The sequence below is a fragment of the Cryptomeria japonica genome, chromosome 10 (genome assembly GCF_030272615.1).
Source record: "Cryptomeria japonica chromosome 10, Sugi_1.0, whole genome shotgun sequence".
Taxonomy (NCBI): domain Eukaryota; kingdom Viridiplantae; phylum Streptophyta; class Pinopsida; order Cupressales; family Cupressaceae; genus Cryptomeria; species Cryptomeria japonica.
The window spans coordinates 704,122,484-704,141,791 of record NC_081414.1 but is presented as its reverse complement, the minus strand read 5'-3'; positions in this window follow the sequence as shown (position 1 = coordinate 704,141,791).

Here is a 19,308-nt window from a genome sequence, read left to right as displayed (position 1 = left end):
AATTTAAACATTAATAAACTATATTAATTAATTAATTAATAATCAGAACTCCACAAAGCATCCCAACATAGGATAACATAAAATGCCACATGACAACCAACAAAGAAACTCTAACCAAAACTCTAGAACTGACAAGGTACCAACTAAGCCTACAGTGTGTATTAGGGTCTCATGTCACCTCTGATCAACATGCCATTGGGATTAAAGACATGCTCAGATTCATGAAACCAGGTGAAGTTGATGCCCAGTACCTACATTCCTGCATGTGATAACCCACCATACTTAACTCAACAAAATGTGACCTCTTTTTTTTGTATTTAATTTAATCATTGTGTTTGATTCAATCACATACTTTGGGCATCCATCCATTTGGATTAGGCATTCATCCATCCGGGATGAGCATCTAACCATACGGGTTAGGCATTTGTCCATACGGGACATAAGATTTCATCTATCCAATACGGGATAGGCATCTACCCATACGGGGTAGGCATCTATCCAATCAGGATAGGAGGTGCTCTGGCCAGAGACTTAGACTCATCGGGACCATTCGGGTCCTGAGCCACTCACTAAGTACTACACTCTTCTAATAGGAGTGCACCGAGGTTGTCGTCCTTAGGAGTAATTAAATAACATAATACAAGCTTGAATTTCGCCTCGAAATTTGGCTTAAAGCCTCGGGAAGTCAAGCGAATCCATACGGGATTCCTTTCGAGTATGCAATGAATTACTTTTTCCTTTATATTATACTTATCTTTCAAATTAGGATTCTACTCAATCCTTCTTTTTACCAAGCCTAGACCCCACCCACGAACACCTGAGTACTAGGGACAACTCCGTCCCAAGACTGCCTACATACCCGTTTCGACACGGGATCAAGGCGTAAAGTATGTAGTTCTATTTTCTACTCTATGGTTTGATGTAAACTGATTAGTGGGTAAACAACCCTTTCTAGGGTCAATGTCCTAGACAGTTTCTCTGCGGTTGCTACCCATGGTAGTAGAACTTGAGCAAAGGCTCAAGGTGGCCTATTGCTTGTGGCCTAAAACAACTAGATCTTAATACCTATCATAAGCGTCACCCTTGACCAATTGTCAATCGACAACAATTCTTCAAGATTAAAACAATCTCATAAAAGCATTTCACTCAAACAACCTTAAGGGGGTTTACTATGGTTTAACTCAACGGATGAAAAAATCATTTAAAGATTATCTTATTAGATTATCGATCCAAGGGGGATTACCCGCCCCTTGGATTTTAACTTCCAAGTGTCCCTTATTACTCCTCGACGATTTATAGGGACGATGCCACATACGTCGTTGATGCAGCTTTATTAGGTGTTAAGTGCAGTATTTCAACACGACGACATTACCCATAAGCGTGACCCAGAGGCACTGTATATACCGAACGCTGCTAGGTTTTGGTTTTCCAACTTCCTTTATTTAGTTTTCTTAACTAAGAAACTTATGAAAACATCATGCTTGAAAACGATTATGACTTGAACATGCAAAAATTAGACATTGCAAACTTAATTAATTGAAATGACTACTTGATGAACTACGTGGAATAAAAACCATAACTAAAATTATTTATTATTCTAAACTTGAAATATAACTTGCATAATAATGACAATTATGAAACTTGCATATTAATAATTAAACGTGTAACTTGCATGAAGACGAAGATAATGTAACTTGTCATTAATAAATGCAGATAAGGTGAGAGTAATTCGCATGAAGCAAGGATAGTGAAAGTTACATGCAAGGTTAAACAATGTGTTGATTTCTACCAAGAGGATATTCACTTATAAAGTCACTAGCCCCAAATATAGCAATTAGATTAGACATTTGGTTCAAATCATATTCATATGAAGTAATTGTTTTTAATGAGTCCATAATAACAACTAAGTGGCCCAACGAATTTTAAGTAGCTTTTATAGAATTCTAATTATAAAATTTTTAATACAATTTAATTTACAATTAGAAAATTTCTAAATAAAAAAAAAAAAAATTTAATTATTACAATTTACAAATAGAAAATTTGCTAAAACAAGTTAATTATTACAATTTTAATTTACAAAGAGAAAATTGCTAAAAAATATATTAATTATTATAACTTTTACTAAGGATGGTAATTTTCTAAAATTAGCTAAGTTAAATCTTTTACTAAACTAAAATTTGGAAAAAAAATTAACATTGTCCAAATCGCCACGAATTAAATTATAGTGGCATTTTTTGAATAAAGAAAGGGGAGGCAAGTGGGAGTGGGACCCACGGGTCCCATCACCATTTGCGGGTCTGTGGAAGCAGGTCCGCATTGATGAGGGGACCCCATGGTCCCCTCCACTACCCTGCGGCCACTACCGTGACAATGACCGCAGGGGAAGTGGAGGGTACCACTTCCCCGGCGGTTACCATAACCGCATCCACTACCCTGCACGTCGCCCGATACCCATTCGGAATAAATTCCAAAGGACATGATTTTTATATTGAAATCGCTTGCAATATTTAATATTCATTTTCGTATGAAATAAATTATATATATATATATATGTATATACATATATATATGTATATACATATATACATATATATACATATATGTACATGTATATACATATATGTACATGTATATACATATATATATATACATATACATATATGTATATGTATATATATTGTATATATATACATATACATATATGTATATACATATACATATATATATATATGTATATACATATATATATGTATATGTATATACATATATGTATAATATATACATATACATATATGTATATACATATACATATACATATGTATATGTATATATATATATATATACATACATATATGTATATGTATACATATATGTATATGTATACATATATATATACATATACATATGTATATGTATATGTATATATATACATATATGTATATATATGTATATATGTATACATATATGTATATATATACATATATATATATATGTATATGTATACATATATTTTGTATATGTATATATATATGTATACATATACATATATATATATATATATGTATACATATACATATATATATATATATATATATATATATATATATATATATATATATATATATGTATATGTATTTATGTATGTATATGTTTATATATAGTTTACATTTCCAGATTTTAATGGTATATGAAAATAAGAACAAGAATTTCACAGGAATGAAATGAAATAGAGAGATACGCTTCAAAAATAAAATAGATAATTAAGTTATCACAGAAATTGTTTTAAATTGATTTCATAGGAAATGAAAATAGAGAGATTTGCTTCAACAAATAAAACAGATAATTAGAAATTGATTTCACAGAAAAAGAAAATAGAGAGTTTTGCTTCAGCAAATAAAATAGATAATTAGAAATTGATTTCACAGGAAAAGAGAATAGAGAGATTTGCTTCAGCAAATAAAACAGATAATTAGATTATCACAAGATGGGTAAATACTTTGAATTGATTTCGCATAATCAAGAATTTAATATTCATAGAGAGATTTATACCTTAATTTCAACTAATATTCACAGAGACAAATATATAACCAGATATATATGAAATAAAAATATTAATGTAAACAAATGAGAATAAGGATTTATTCACAGGAATGAATAACACAGAGGATTATTCACAGAGAGATTTATGTCTTATTATCAGGCATTTTCTGTTCGTAGGGAAATAAGATTTTAATGTAAGAAAAGAATTACATTTTAAATTTCCAATCCAGTAATGAATTTGAGAGAAGAAAAGCAAGAACTGATATTTTCTAAACAAAATTAAACAAATAATAAATCTATCTTTCACATGCAAGCAAGATCTAATATTTCTTCTCTAAGGAAAAAAAATTAAACAAATAAATAAGCTATCTTTTCAATATTATCCCTAAAGAAGGATTTACTACAAAAGAAAATTTTATAAAGGAAGATCTAGAAGCTATATTTTGGATAATACCATTTTCTCATATGGGAATGTGAAATAACAAGAAGAGAACCTGGCTTATAGAGGTTCGATGTTGAATCCTCTCCAACCTTCTAGCTATCCTCCTTAGATCCTTCCTTGCCACTTGAGAGAAATCTTTCAAACAATAACTTAAAAATGCTGCAACGAAAATGAGACTACCAAAGAAGATCCTACTACTAAAAACTTGGGAAATTTTCTTCAAAACATAATCAACTCCCTTCTTTGAAACTTGCATACAATTTTATAAGAAAAATCCCTCAATTCCACTATCTAGAGAATTTAATTAAAAAAGAGATTCTTTTCCAATATTGGACTCATGCAAATTGATTAAAAACTTAGTGGGGGAGTTACATGCAAGGTGGTGGAGATTCCTCTAGAAGCTTCTAATTCCTCCTACAACATCTGCCATAATTGGGAGTGGGAAAAAAAAAAATGCCTTTGAATTATACTCTCTAAGTGTGTGTGTGTGTTTATTATTATTTTTATTCTTTTATAACATTTATTCAATCATTTTTAATAGCTTAACCAAAAAAACATAATAGAATTGCATCAAATCAAAAAGTGATAAAGGAGGGTTGTGACATCCTCCCCCCCTTAATTTGTGCATCGTCCCGATACACTTATTGAACGCATCTGAAAGAGTCTATAGTTCATGATTAAAACAAAAAAGGAAACAATTGTTGCATTTCCTTAGTATCTTCCCATGTGGCATTCTTTTCATCATACTAGTTCCATTGTACTTTGCATTGATCAACCTCTTTGTTGCACAATTGGCATTGGCGCCTCTCCAAGATTTTGAATAGCTCTATCATTATTCCTCCCATTTCCTGGACCTATAAAGCATCCCAATTCAAAATATGTTTCTCATCAGGTACATACTTTTTAAGAAGAGATACATGGAAGACATCATGGATTCGGCTCAACTGGGGAGGTAAGGCCAACCGGTATGCAACTGGATTAATCCTTTCCAATATTTCAAAGGGTCCAACATAATGAGGTGCAATCTTATTCTTTTTCCCAAATCTTATGGAACTCTTGTGTGGCCTAACCCTTAAGAAGACTTTCTCTCCCACCTCAAACTCCCTTGGTGTCCTGTTTTTGTCTGCATAACTTTTTTGCCTATCTGAGGCTTCTTTCAATCTTTGCCTAATTTCCTTAGTTTTCCTTTCCATTTCCTTCAACATATCTAGTCCAACAATTACTCTATCTTCAAGGCTATCCCAACTCAAAGGTGTTCAACATGGTCTACCATACAATGCTTCGAAAGGTACCATTCCCAAAGATGTTTGATATGCATTATCGTAAGCAAACTCTACCAGAGGTAGGTAATCTTCCCATTTCTTCTGTTGGTCCATGCAGTACATGCGAAGTAGGTCTTCCAAAATCTGATTTGTCCTTTCTATTTGACCATCGGTTTCAGGATGGTATGCAGTGCTAAAATTTAGTTGAGTTCCCAGAGTTGTTTGAAGAGTTGTCCAAAACCTTGAAGTGAATCTAGCATCTCTATCTGATATGATTTTCTCTGGTATTCCATGCAACCTAAATATTTCCTTAACAAAGTGCCTAGCCAAGGTAGGTGCATCATCCGTCAGATTCCCTGGTATAAAGTGTGCCACCTTAGTGAGTTTTTCAATTACCACCATTATTGTATCATGCCTAGAAGGTGACGTGGGCAACCCTTGCACAAAATCCATGCTAATAACTTGTCACTTGTGTTGAGGTACATCGTGTAGCTGTAATAATCCAGCTGGATGTCTATGCTCCACCTTTACTCTTTGACACTCCAAACATTTAACCACATACTTGACTATGTCATTCTTCATCCCTTGCCAAAAGTATAACTTCTTTAGGTCTGCATAAAGTTTGTTAACTCCCGGGTGCCCTAAGTAAGGGGCATTGTGAGCCTCCGACAAGACTACTTCCCTTAAGTCTCCTGAATTAGGAATATAGATTCTATTATTGTATCTGAGCAACCCATCTTCGTCTAATGTATACCCTTCAACCTCAGGATCGGTCGGATCGTATTATAAATTCAATTTGACTTGCTCATACCATGGGTCATGCCCCTACTCATCCATTACTTGCCTTTTGAAGGAAGTTTTGAATGTTGCTATAGTCATCAAGTGTCTCCTCCTACTTAAAGCATTTGTCACCCTATTTTCCTTCCCCTTAATATATTCAATTTCAAAATCATATTCACTTAGAAACTCTAACCACCTTCTTTGTCTGGCATTTAAGTGGGGTTGGGTAAAGATGTACTTTAGTCCTTGGTTATCTGACTTTAACTCAAAGGGCTTCCCTAGTAAGAAGTGTCTCCATTTCTGTAGGGCATGCATAATCACTGCTAACTCTAATTCATGGGGTGCATAATTAACCTCATGAGTCTTCAACTTCCTAGATTCATAAGCTACTACCCCTTCATCTTGGACAAGTACTCCTCCTAAACCTTCAATAGAAGCGTCAGTTATCACTATGAAGTGTCCATTCGGATCTGGTACTTTTAGAATGGGTGTTGAAGTTAGTTTCCCTTTCAAAATTTGGAATGCCTTATCACTTTGTTCTGTCCACACAAACCTTTTACCCTTCCTTTGTAATGAGGTGATGAGGTTTGTTATCTTGGAGAATCCTTCCACAAACCTCCTATAGTAACTTGCTCTCCCCATAAAGCTTCTTACCTCTGAAACATTTTTAGGGATCGACCATTCTACTATTGCCTTTATCTTATCTGGATCAACTGCTATTCCTTCCTTTGATATTATATGCCCAAGGTAGTGAATCTTTTCCTCGAAGAAGGCACATTTTGACAATTTCCCATATAACTTATGTTCCCTCAACCTTTGCAAAACAATTTGTAGGTGTACTAAATATTCCTCCTCATTCCTTGAGTAAATCAATATGTCATCCAGAAATACTAAAACAAATTTGTCCAAGTAGTCATGGAGTACACTATTCATTAGGTTCATAAATGCAGCTGGGGCATTGCTTACACCAAAAGGAACTACTGTGAATTCATAATTCCCATATCTAGTCTTGAAAGTTGTCTTTGGAATGTCCTCCTCCTTAATTTTGAGTTGATGGTATCCCGACCAGAGGTCTATCTTTGAGAAAACTCCTTCTCCTTTCATTTGGTCAAAAAGATCCTCTATTCGAGGTAAGGGATACCTATTCTTTATTGTGACTTTTTTCAACATCCTATAGTCGATGCATAGTCTTAAGGTTCCATCCTTCTTCTTAACAAATAAGACTAGCGCCCCCCATGGTGATACACTTGGCCTTATTAATCCCTTAGCTAAGAGTTCCTCTAATTGCATTTTGAGCTCTTGTAATTCAGTTGTGTTCATTCGATAAGGTGCCCTTGATACTGGTTCAGCTCCCGGTAGTACGTCGATAGAAAAGTCAAACTTCCTTTTAGGAGGTAAGCCGAGTAATTCTTCTGGAAATATATCCTTGAATTCTTTTAAGAAAGGGGTATTTTCAAAGGTTGGTGTATTTTCCTCTTTTCCTTCATCAATTTCAACCATATAGATTAGGCCTCCTCTTCTTCTTTCCTTCTTTAATTGCAAGGCTGATATGATTTCTATACTAATGGGGTTAAACTTTCCTTGGATTTTGGCCCTTTTCCCCCCATCATCCAAACATTCAACAACTTTGTTATAGCAATCTACATTAGCTTGATGGTTTGTTAACCAACTCATTCCAATAATTACATCATATAATCCTAGGGGTGCCACATAGAGGTCTACCCTTGTTTCAAACTCGGGAAACTGTACCCTTGCCCTCGGCAAACACTTAGTTACTTCCCTAGTTGCCTTATCCCCATATTTAACCGTCCATGATGACTCCATTTGATTAACTTTTAATGCATATTTGCCTCCCATCGAACTTAGGAGGGGTGATTTTCTTCAAATCCTTAGAGAGTTCCAATATGTTATTTTCTTTTCTATTGCCCATCATATTCCCCTGATTGCTACCGGGGTTTCCATTTTTGGTTCCACTTCGATTTTCAATGTCATTCTGCCTTGCCCTAAGGTCTTGCTTTGATTGTTCCAAGAAGTTGATTTTATCCCTTTGTTCGGTTAGAAGGTTGATTATAGCCTCTACCCCATCTTCGTTATTCCCTGGGTTATGTTGATTTCCTTCATGGTCTTCCTCATGGTTTTCTTCATGGTTTTCTTCATTATTTTTCCTCATGGTTAGCTTCCCTTTGTCTCCTAGTGGTAGTACGTCTTCCATTACCCCTTCCTCTTCCTCTTCCTCTTCCTCTTCCTCTAGCCATTCTAGGGTTTTACCTAAAAGTTAAATTATGTAGTTAGTTCTTGATTTAGGATTTTAAAATTTAATTTCTACCATTGCAAAACATTCCCTTAGTTGTATAAATTGAAGTGCACAAGGCCTAGATTTGAACCTTTGCTCTAATACCACATGTGATAACCCACCATACTTAACTCAACAAAATGTGACCTCTTTTTTTTGTATTTAATTTAATCATTGTGTTTGATTCAATCACATACTTTGGGCATCCATCCATTTGGATTAGGCATTCATCCATCCGGGATGAGCATCTAACCATACGGGTTAGGCATTTGTCCATACGGGACATAAGATTTCATCTATCCAATACGGGATAGGCATCTACCCATACGGGGTAGGCATCTATCCAATCAGGATAGGAGGTGCTCTGGCCAGAGACTTAGACTCATCGGGACCATTCGGGTCCTGAGCCACTCACTAAGTACTACACTCTTCTAATAGGAGTGCACCGAGGTTGTCGTCCTTAGGAGTAATTAAATAACATAATACAAGCTTGAATTTCGCCTCGAAATTTGGCTTAAAGCCTCGGGAAGTCAAGCGAATCCATACGGGATTCCTTCCGAGTATGCAATGAATTACTTTTTCCTTTATATTATACTTATCTTTCAAATTAGGATTCTACTCAATCCTTCTTTTTACCAAGCCTAGACCCCACCCACGAACACCTGAGTACTAGGGACAACTCCGTCCCAAGACTGCCTACATACCCGTTTCGACACGGGATCAAGGCGTAAAGTATGTAGTTCTATTTTCTACTCTATGGTTTGATGTAAACTGATTAGTGGGTAAACAACCCTTTCTAGGGTCAATGTCCTAGACAGTTTCTCTGCGGTTGCTACCCATGGTAGTAGAACTTGAGCAAAGGCTCAAGGTGGCCTATTGCTTGTGGCCTAAAACAACTAGATCTTAATACCTATCATAAGCGTCACCCTTGACCAATTGTCAATCGACAACAATTCTTCAAGATTAAAAAAATCTCATAAAAGCATTTCACTCAAACAACCTTAAGGGGGTTTACTATGGTTTAACTCAACGGATGAAAAAATCATTTAAAGATTATCTTATTAGATTATCGATCCAAGGGGGATTACCCGCCCCTTGGATTTTAACTTCCAAGTGTCCCTTATTACTCCTCGACGATTTATAGGGACGATGCCACATACGTCGTTGATGCAGCTTTATTAGGTGTTAAGTGCAGTATTTCAACACGACGACATTACCCATAAGCGTGACCCAGAGGCACTGTATATACCGAACGCTGCTAGGTTTTGGTTTTCCAACTTCCTTTATTTAGTTTTCTTAACTAAGAAACTTATGAAAACATCATGCTTGAAAACGATTATGACTTGAACATGCAAAAATTAGACATTGCAAACTTAATTAATTGAAATGACTACTTGATGAACTACGTGGAATAAAAACCATAACTAAAATTATTTATTATTCAAAACTTGAAATATAACTTGCATAATAATGACAATTATGAAACTTGCATATTTATAATTAAACGTGTAACTTGCATGAAGACGAAGATAATGTAATTTGTCATTAATAAATTCAGATAAGGTGAGAGTAATTCGCATGAAGCAAGGATAGTGAAAGTTACATGCAAGGTTAAACAATGTGTTGATTTCTACCAAGAGGATATTCACTTATAAAGTCACTAGCCCCAAATATAGCAATTAGCTAAGACATTTGGTTCAAATCATATTCATATGAAGTAATTGTTTTTAATGAGTCCATAATACCAACTAAGTGGCCCAATGAATTTTAAGTAGCTTTTATAGAATTCTAATTATAAAATTTTTAATACAATTTAATTTACAATTAGAAAATTACTAAATAAAAAAATAATAATAATTTAATTATTACAATTTACAAATAGAAAATTTGCTAAAACAAGTTAATTATTACAATTTTAATTTACAAATAGAAAATTGCTAAAAAAATATATTAATTATTATAACTTTTACTAAGGATGGTAATTTTCTAAAATTAGCTAAGTTAAAATTTTTACTAAACTAAAATTTGGAAAAAAAATTAACATTGTCCAAATCGCCACGAATTAAATTATAGTGGCATTTTTTGAATAAAGAAAGGGGAGGCAAGTGGGAGTGGGACCCACGGGTCCCATCACCACTGCGGGTCTGCGGAAGCAGGTCCGCATTGATGAGGGGACCCCGTGGTCCCCTCCACTACCCTGCGGCCACTGCCGTGACAGTGACCGTAGGGGAAGATAACCGCCTCCACTACCCTGCACGTCGCCCGATACCCATTCAGAATAAATTCCAAAGGACATGATTTTTATATTGAAATCACTTGCAATATTTAATATTCATTTTTTGTATGAAATAAATTTTATATATATATATTACATTTCCAGATTTTAATGGTATATGAAAATAAGAACAAGAATTTCACAGGAATGAAATGAAATAGAGAGATACGCTTCAAAAATAAAATAGATAATTAAGTTATCACAGAAATTGTTTTAAATTGATTTCATAGGAAATGAAAATAGAGAGATTTGCTTCAACAAATAAAACAGATAATTAGAAATTGATTTCACAGAAAAAGAAAATAGAGAGTTTTGCTTCAGCAAATAAAATAGATAATTAGAAATTGATTTCACAGGAAAAGAGAATAGAGAGATTTGCTTCAGCAAATAAAATAGATAATTAGATTATCACAGAGATGGGTAAATACTTTGAATTGATTTCGCATAATCAAGAATTTAATATTCATAGAGAGATTTATACCTTAATTTCAACTAATATTCACAGAGACAAATATATAACCAGATATATATGAAATAAAAATATTAATGTAAACAAATGAGAATAAGGATTTATTCACAGGAATGAATAACACAGAGGATTATTCACAGAGAGATTTATGTCTTATTATCAGGCATTTTCTGTTCGTAGGGAAATAAGATTTTAATGTAAGAAAAGAATTACATTTTAAATTTCCAATCCAGTAATGAATTTGAGAGAAGAAAAGCAAGAACTGATATTTTCTAAACAAAATTAAACAAATAATAAATCTATCTTTCACATGCAAGCAAGATCTAATATTTCTTCTCTAAGGAAAAAATATTAAACTAATAAATAAGCTATCTTTTCAATATTATCCCTAAAGAAGGATTTACCACAAAAGAAAATTTTATAAAGGAAGATCTAGAAGCTATATTTTGGATAATACCATTTTCTCATATGGAATGTGAAATAATAAGAAGAGAACCTGGCTTATTAAGGTTCGATGTTGAATCCTCTCCAACCTTCTAGCTATCCTCCTTAGATCCTTCCTTGCCACTTGAGAGAAATCTTTCAAACAATAACTTAAAAATCCTGCAACGAAAATAAGACTACCAAAGAAGATCCTACTACTAAAAACTTGGGAAAATTTCTTCAAAACATAATCAACTCCCTTCTTTGAAACTTGCATACAATTTTATAAGAAAAATCCCTCAATTCCACTATCTAGAGAATTTAATTTAAAAAGAGATTCTTTTCCAATATTGGACTCATGCAAATTGATTAAAAACTTAGTGGGGGAGTTACATGCAAGGTGGTGGAGACTCCTCTACAAGCTTCTAATTCCTCCTACAACATGTGCCATAATTGGGAGTGGGAAAAAAAAAAATGCCTTTGAATTATACTCTCTAAGTGTGTGTGTGTGTTTATTATTATTTTTATTCTTTTATAACATTTATTCAATCATTTTTAATAGCTTAACCAAAAAACCATAATAGAATTGCATCAAATCAAAAAGTGATAAAGGAGGGTTGTGACACTGCACAACACCAACGTCTATAGAACAACATAAATATATTGCATATAATATAGAATAATCAAACAAGTGAAAGAGAATTGCAACATCACACCTTGCTCATAAGCAAGTGGTATAACATCATCTCTTCCACAAATACAATGATAATACAATCATGGCAACCATAGCATCATCATTAACATCAACACATCCCATAAGGCATGAAATAGGGTTAACACATAACATGTTATCATCATAAGCAAGTATAAACCTCCACAACATATAATAAGTGCTCACAAATATCCAACATATGTCCAATCATCATAATAGTCCTGAATATATCACCATCCACATGAAATCATAATATGCCAAATGTCAATATGCAATGTCTAGAATCAACTATAAGCATCTGAAATATAATAGAACTATAAGTAAAAATCAGCATAATAGGTCTAAACTAGGTCTATATAGTCTATTGATGCATGAAAGGAAAATGAGTCAGGGAGGGGCACTACACTCCCTCTCATCTTTTTCTTGTGCAAATAAGTGTTTTTAATATACCTCATGAAGATCCATTTCAAATATGTATGGAGGTTCTTTTTGAATTTAATTTAATTATCCATAACTTATTAAATCATCTCCATATTAGGTTCATATGGATATCTAGGACTCTTGCTTGTCATTTCTTCATGAATAAATTTATGCATTAATGTATAACTAAAAGTACCACTTTTGCATGCTCTACCAAGTAGCATAGAAAATCTATCCATAGTAGTAATGGAATGGAATAATATTTGTACTTCTTTAAGAATATTCCTAAGCAACAAGATGATACAAACTTTAATATAAATTAATAATTCATTTTTTCAACTTGAATGAGAATCCTAAACAAGAATATGTCTTTATGTGTGTATTAACAAGGAAATTTTTTGCATGCATATACTATATTGGCTTCTTTATCCTTAAAAATATCCACAATAAAATGGTGATACATTTCTCATATTATGTATAATGGTCCATATTAGAACTTTCTTTGTGGTATCTTTACATTAAATGATACAATTGGTGGAGTGTCATTATGGACATGTCTTAGGTTCCAACCTATGTCACCTCTTGGCATATCCTACCATGTAACATCCACATAAGATTCACGTGTATAGGTAAAAAATATTTGCAAGGAATAAAAGTTTCTTCAACACATCCAATATGTTCACTAATAGGTACAACACATATTTGCACACCATAATGGAGATATAGAGAAAAGCACAATGCTCACCATAAACCTCAAACTTTCTAGGTTAGTGAAATTTTTAAGTTTCATCTTCAAAAATAACTCTTCAAGGGTTCTCATTAGAAGATACAACCTCTATGTTGTTGTCCTTATACCATTTTGTGCACAATTATTGAAAATGCCTTTATCATTGAACTTCCATAATACATAGTCCTTTAGTTAATATTCTTAATGAAACTCCTTAAGCCATATTTTCTCCCTCTACTAGAGCTCATGGCAATACAACATATTATGAAATTGGCATTAAATAAATTACAATTAGAAAGAAGGGATGACCTCATTGATATTAATTATTAATTGTATTCATCATAGCATGTATAAAATATTTTATCTCATCAATACTAAGTAATATGTAGAACAAGCTAAGTAGTATACTATTCAAAAAAGACACAAAATTTTCTCAAATTATTGCCAACATAACAAGAACCATTAATCATTAAGAGGGTGAATAATATAAGGAAAACCTTGCATTTATTCTTCTCTTACTTCATCAATACACTTAACATCTCTCAATTTCACACATCATAAGTCTCATACAAACCCATAAAATACTACTTATGTTCTTAATGTGATAGTACACTTAGCTACACATATTCTAGTGCCTAGTCAAATAATCTATGTGTGACACATACAACATCAATAAAAATATGTTATGCTTCCACCGTACATTGAAATATATGGTACAAATGAATCCATAGAGATAAGGTGTGTTTAACAATCTCGTATGATAATGGTGCATGTCTAGCATCCTTGAATTACTTTCTATCTTATTTTTTTATTCACATGCCAAATATTTTGTCTATTCAAATTATATTGTCCATGAGTGTATCTAGGTTCAATGAAGGAAGGGTAAAAAAGAGAAGATTAAGGGCCACTATGATATTTGTAGGTATTTTATGATGACATGGGGAAGAAAAATTATAATATTATGGGAGAGAGGCATGGATGAGGACACATAAAGAATAATATGTATGTGTATATATGGATGTATGAAGTGAGAGGTGTACATGTTAGAGAAGTGATTCTAGAGGAAGTAGGAATGCCATAAAAGAGATGAGCAGTGGATATAGTAGGTGGTGTAGTAGTTTATGAAGTATGAATAGAGGAATAATACATCATATAAGATGTTGTCTAGCTAGTGTCAAAACATTACTAGGTTGGATGTTAAAGTGTTAAAATATTTGTATTATTTCTTTAGTTGTCTTTTATCCTGATGATGGATCACAAAGTGTGATAAAAAATGTTGATGCAAAAAAAATATATGCAATCTAACCCAAAAACTTTGTAATTAATTACTAGGATGATCAAACTATTTCTTATATATTCTTATGAGATAAGATATGCATACAAGTTTACAAAAATAACCATAATTAATAGATCATAGACATTTACCACAAGATAATAGAAGATATATCCTAGGAAAAATCCATCATCCAAAAGCATCTACATTCAATGTACTATTTATCAATGTTCAATACACTTACAAATTGTCCATGTATACTCCTAAAATATCAAGCTCCTCCAATGCATCCTCCATGTGTCCAAGCATAATGGGTAACCAAAAAAACACATATTTTATGCCAGACTTCACGCATGCATTCTACAAGAAATCTCAGTACAAATGGCAACCAATCCAACCAACTAACTAGCCAGCATCAATCACTAACACATGTATTTTATTTTATAGATTCAAGCTCACATAAAATAACCAAGTAGCATTATAATAATGATGTGTCTCAAAACCACAATTTCACAAAACCATTGACCCAAACATTTACTTTTTGGTACTAATTTTTACCAATATTAAATATTTTTCCAATATAAAACCCCTCACATAAAATATCTAACCAATATCACATATAAATTTACAAGTGGACCTATATATATAGTTAATGTGGCTAAACATAACTCCTAAAGATGCATCAAAAATAAATATTACATAATTAAAATAATTATTTCTAATGCAAGGTATATAACACCCTTTTCCTAAAACCTAGGAGGGGTATAGTGAGGTAGAAGTCCATAGAGAGGGGTGAAGGTGGAGAAAGGATAAACACAAGGTGGTTGAACTAGTGGAAGGAGGTGTGACAATATGGGGTTACAACAGTAATGGTAGTAGAAGAGGGAGAAGAAGTAGTTACATCCAATAATACAATAATTGAATCAATCTTAGCACCTATCACTAGTGACTTGATAAATATGTTGTGAATATTATCCACTAATTATGTATGTTTCTCACATGAGCCAAACCAACAAGTTCATTAACAGATTATTGTTTCTTAACATGAGTATCATGATCATAATCATCTCAATTATTCTCAAATTAATAATGGAATAGATTTTAATTTTGATATAGGGGATGACCATATTAATGTTTAAGTGAGCATTCATCATATGAAGATTAAGATCATGTGTAGCTTGTGTCATAACAATAGATTAAGAAAGATACAAAGATAAAACACAATAGAATGCTTTTAATTTTTAAAATTAGGAATACCAGTAATGTAGCTTATCTAAAAATTTAGTCCTAATGAGGTATTTAAGGGTAGGTAGGTGTTCAAGATCAAAGTTCACAAGGTAAGGCACAAAGCTTATAAGTGGAGATGTAAAAATGGCATTGCAATACATAGGAACGCAAATCCTTGGAGTAAATTAAAAATGATAATACAATTAGAAATACAAGTCTAAGACCATATACAGATTAAAGGTATACAATACAAACTTCTTCTCTCCAATTCATTGCATTCTTTCTAGCCTTTTTTTATAGGTAAAAGTTTGATTTTATTTAAAATTAAAAGTATCAAAATTTACATGAAATTACATTGATAAGATGGCACACCACCACACAAAAAAAACACTATAATTAGCAAGGGAAAATCGAAACAACTTACAACACCACCCTTGATCCCCAGGAACAAAATCATGAACAATGTAAACTGACAAGGAACTACCCACTCAAAACCAAGCTACTAACCACTAACTAAGACACAAAAGAAGAGATACCTATCTAATCATCTGAGTTGCATTAACCCTCCAGGACCATAACATAAAAAAACAAATCCATAAGAAATACTAATTAAATTGCATAGTGGAAGCATCAATCACCACACTCTTCCCACTGCTAGAAGAAGCTATCACCACCTCTACAATCTTCGTCTTCTTGGAACTCTAAGAACCTAGAGGATATCCCCTCTTCCTCTTAGTCTCTTCCTTCTTCTCATCCCGACTTTGCAACATTGCCTCCAATTCCTCATGGCATGCTCTAACTTCTAAAGTGCATAAATAATTCTTAATTTTGCCTAGCCAAATTTGGGCCACAACATGAAAAATCTCCTTGTCTTGATCAACACCCCAAATGAAGAAGGGACTTAGAGGGGGAATAACTTCTCCAACATGTAACCAGTCACCACTCAACGCCACAAATCCTTCACCTGGTCTTTGTATCGCCATGAATGATGCCAATACCCAACACCATGCCTCCTGAACTCATTGCAAAATAATCCAAAAGGCCTCTTCCTTAGAGCACAATTCGAGACTCTAGGCCAAGAAAAGAGAAGTTATGTTAGTGTTTTTCCTACATTTGTACACCACATTCAGAAAGGAGACCCCTAAAACCATAGTCACCATATAGATATATTCATCATCCTTGAACTTGAAAACACACTTTAGACGCTCTTCTGAGTTCCTACCCCAAAATGCCACCATGGGCTTAAGCATTTGTAAAAAGAATTTTTCTTGCATCTCAACTAACCAACCTTTAGCTCTAAGTCATAACTCCCTAGAAATTAAAATGAGATACACAACAATCTTGAGAATCAAGCCAAATAAATGCTCAACCTTTTCACTACAATTGAGCCCACTTCACACTCTTCCCACAATGCAATATGGCTATAATCAATTGAGTATCATTTAATGAGAACGACACTCCCTACGTACAATCATAAGAAGCTACCCCTTCATCCAATCTACTCCCCAATAATCTTCTCCAATCTCCTCTTCAATCTCAAACACTAATTCGAAGCCTACTTCAACAATTCCTTCACCTCTTCAAAGGATAATAAATGTTCCCTGACGACTTTCACCAACTTCTCAATTTTCCAATTCTCAGAACCACCCTTAATAATAGAATTCATAATAATTAGCGAATCCCCCTCCAAATGGACCAAGGAAACTGATAATTTCTTACCTAAGTTAATCACAAGAAGATCTACCTTTGCTTTTGCAACATTGTTCGTTACGGGGTCAATCTTTTGTTTACTCCATGCTAATGTTCACCTCTTCCAATATTTAGCAACAAATCCAACTTTAGATGGATCAAGATTCCCTTTCAAAGCTCTGTCAAAATTGAATTTGATCCAACCACATTCAAGAGCTGACCATTTCACCATTTAATCATTAGAAGCTAGAGGATTGACCTATCGCCACGCATTAATAGACCATTCTTTCTAGCTTGTTAATTGTTAAGGATTGATAGTATTTAAAAATGCCTTAGGGAGATTTCTAGATACTAGTCTCTCTTAGGTCAACCCCCTAATTAGATTGAATTTATGATCATGACAAATTGATAAATAATATACAATCATATGTAATTGATCTAGATGATTAATGTGCAATATTTCATGTTTTTAGTACTCAAAGGCAAATTGTTCCTAGAAATGCTCCTTGTATTCTCTAAGATTTTGAATGGTTCTAAGATGACCAAATATGACTTAATACAAAAATGAATATTATTAAATACCAATTCATAAATTATCACACATGATTGTACTAATTTGGCTCCTAACAACTATGAAGAAATGACAAAAGTACTCATTTGAATTTTTACTCAAACACTTGTCATGTGAGACCGGTCCTATGTGTTGCATAAGTGACCCCAGACAAAAAGGATGTTGTCTTTGGGGAACATTACCAAATGTATGACAATCTAGGCCAATTAATGATGGGATTATATAACAACAAATGTAGATAAGATATTATAAGAACAAATGCATAGTAATGTGTGAAATTCATAATAAATATAAATGAATTAAAATTGAGAAAAGAACCCAACTTAATCTAAAAATATGCTACATATCACTATATATTTATATTAAATCATTCTCCCAAAATAAATCTAAAATTAAATAAAAAATATCATGAATAAATTAATCTTTGTTACCATTTTATATATTTAATATAAATATTTAAATCATATTTTTATAAACCAATTATTAAATTAAACATTATTTGACTATACAATTTATATTTTTAATTCAAACAATATAATTAAATTTATCAAGAAACATTTTTATAAATATTTTGAAAGAAAACCTAACTACATACATATTTACTAATATACTTTAATTTAAACCTTAAATTAAGATGCGAAATTTTAATCTAAACCTAAACAACTACAATGACAACCATTCAAATAAGTTAATTACATGACATTAATCAACAAAGTTTGACTAATTCGAATGTTTGAAAAGTTTGATTAACAACAATATTACTTATTATTTTTTTATAAATTTAATTGTTATTATTTTTTATGATTCATATATTTTAAAAATCTATTTATATATGTAAAAGTGTTTTTTAGTATTTAGAAAAATATTTATTTATAATTTTATTTTTTAAGTCATTGTATATAATTTTAAAAATGTCATTTGATTTTATTTGAATATTATATAAATTATTTATCTATATTGATTTTTCATTTTAACTTAAATGGATATTAAAAAAATTAAACTAATTGAATGATGTTTAATTTTGCAATTAAATAAAAGATTTAAAAAAGTAAATTAAATCAAGATGGTTTTTAACGAACCTTCAATCCTTAATTCTTACTAAATATAACATAACTTTAACTAGGGGAAGCGTACCACTAGTAATTATAGCTAACTTTGTGCACCCATATATTCTACATAAGATTTTAACAATTTTCTTTTGGTTG